This window comes from Penaeus chinensis, chromosome 2, assembly GCF_019202785.1.
Source record: "Penaeus chinensis breed Huanghai No. 1 chromosome 2, ASM1920278v2, whole genome shotgun sequence".
Taxonomy (NCBI): Eukaryota; Metazoa; Arthropoda; class Malacostraca; order Decapoda; family Penaeidae; genus Penaeus; species Penaeus chinensis.
Window position 1 is genome coordinate 11442512 of NC_061820.1, and position 2500 is coordinate 11445011.

Consider the following 2500-nt stretch of genomic DNA (forward strand, 5'->3'; position numbering starts at 1 on the left):
TTAATTGCCTGGTGTCGTGCACGTATTGAAGGGCGAAATGAAAGCTATTCGTCTGTTTAAAGATCGGTTGGAATTTGTGTGTGCATGGATGTCTGTGTGTCTGTGCGTGTGTCCGACTGTAAGTGCACATACGCATAGACAGATAGATAAATAGATAGATACAGATAGGTGGATAGATCGAGATAGATGGATGGATTGTTACACACAAACACACAAACACACACACACACACACACACGCACCCACACACACACAAAAACACACACACACACACACACACACACCACACACACACACGACACACAACACACACAGCACACATACACAGACATACAAAACACAAAAAACACACAAAAAGTAAAAACAATACATATATACTGATATATATATATATAATAAAATTATAAAATATAAATAAATATAATTAAATTATTATATATTTATATATATAGGGCCAACGCGCGCGCGCGTGGTGTGGTGTGTGTTGTGTTTTGTGTGTGTGTATATAGTATGTGTGTGTGTTGTGTGTACATGTATGTGTATGTATATGTATTTACATACATACGTGTGTGCGTGTGCCCACGCACGCGCAGACAAATACTTTCACACACACACCCAAAGGCTTTAATGACTTACGTCATCCACAAACCAATTCCCACAAGCCAATTAGTCACCGCAAACAAAAGAAAGCCATAAGGAATAAAGACAGACGAATGAAAAGAAAGAGGAGTAATTCAGAGTCCATTCCGGCAATATGTAAAATCCACATTTTACGCGAAAAATCTGGCTGTAGATTCCGCGAAACAGATTTGCTCGCGTCCGAAGCTTGGCGCGAAGCCGATCGTAAATAACGCGCTTGATTCCACAACCATCATATACATTCCCAGTCGATAACATACATATTATATACACACACTCACAGATATATTCCTTGTCGAAATAACACTTATTCCCCGTATAAATATTGCCAATAACCACACAATAAATGTCCCTTGTGGCTATAACACACGATATATATATTCGCTCCAGGCTATTGCGAGTGCTATTAGATATGATCCTATATCTATGGCGATGGTTAGATATGTTTCTAACTATTGTGTCGGAAGGATAGAGGGGAGGGATGGGGGGGATGGGGAAGAGGAGGACTGATGGACGGGGGTGAGGGAGGGATATCACAGTCCTTCCTCCCCCCCCCCCTTCGTGCCTTGCAGTCTACCCCTACCCCTACCTCCCCGTTCCCTTACTGCTCCCCTCCCCTCCCCTCCCCTCCCTTACCTTCCCTCCTCTATCTCTCTCTCCCTTTCCATCCCTCTCCCATCTTCCCTTCCATCCTTCTCTACTTCTCTTCTCTCCCCTCCCTTCCCCACCCTTCCCCACCCTTCTATATCCTCCCCTCCGCCTTACCCTACCTCCTCCCCTCTCCTTACCCCTTCTCTCCCCCTACCCTCTCCCTCAACCCCTCTCCCTCCCATCCCATATCCCTCCCTTCCCCACCCCCGACCCCCCCCTCCCCCTACTCCTCCCAACCCCTTCCTCCCCTCTACCCCTCCCTCCCCCACCTCGAACCCCCTCCCCTCCCCCTCCTCCTCCCAACCCCTATCCCTCCCAACCCCTATCCCTCCCAACCCCTATCCCTCTCTTCCCCACCCCGAACCCCCTCCCCTCCCCCTCCTCCTCCCAACCCCTTCCATCCCCTATCCCCCCCCCCAACCCCCCCAACCACCATGACACTCGGAAGGCGAACGGCGGCTCGACATGCGATCCTTTTCGTCGTCCATCAAGAAAGGAATTCCCCAAGTATTATAATTTCTCCGGGCGATTTCCCTCGGCCCGGAGACGCCGCTGGTCGGATCTGGCGGTGCGTGAGTGCTTGGGAAGGGGAGGAAGAGGGAGAGAGGGAGTGTGGGAAAGAGGGAGATAGGGAGAGAGAGAGAGAGAGAGATAGAGAGATAGAGATAGATAGATAGATAGATAGATAGATAGATAGATAGAGAGAGAGAGAGAGAGAGAGAGAGAGAGAGAGAGAGAGAGAGAGACAGAGAGAAAGAGAGAGAGAGAGACAGAGACAGAGAGAGAGAGAGAGAGAGAGAGAGAGAGAGAGAGAGAGAGAGAGAGAGAGAGAGAGAGAGAGAGAGAGAGAGAGAGACAGAGAGAGAGAGACAGAGAGAGAGAGAGAGACAGAGAGAGAGAGAGAGAGAGAGAGAGAGAGAGAGAGAGAAAGGAAAGAAACTATGTATCCTCGCATATACCAGTGCCTCCCCCCCCCTCTCCTCCCCTTCCTCTCACAGTTAGCATTCCTTCCCTTATCCTTCAGATTATTCTTCTTCCTTCATTCCCTCCTTCGTCTTCTCTTTCCCCTTTGTCTTCCTTACCTCCCTTCTCCTTCCTCCTCCTCTCCACCATTTTCCTTCTCTATCATCCCTTTCCCCTCCCTCTTCCTTCCTCATCTCCTTCTCCCCTTACCCTCCCCCTTCCTAACCCCTTCCTTCCCTCCTCCTTC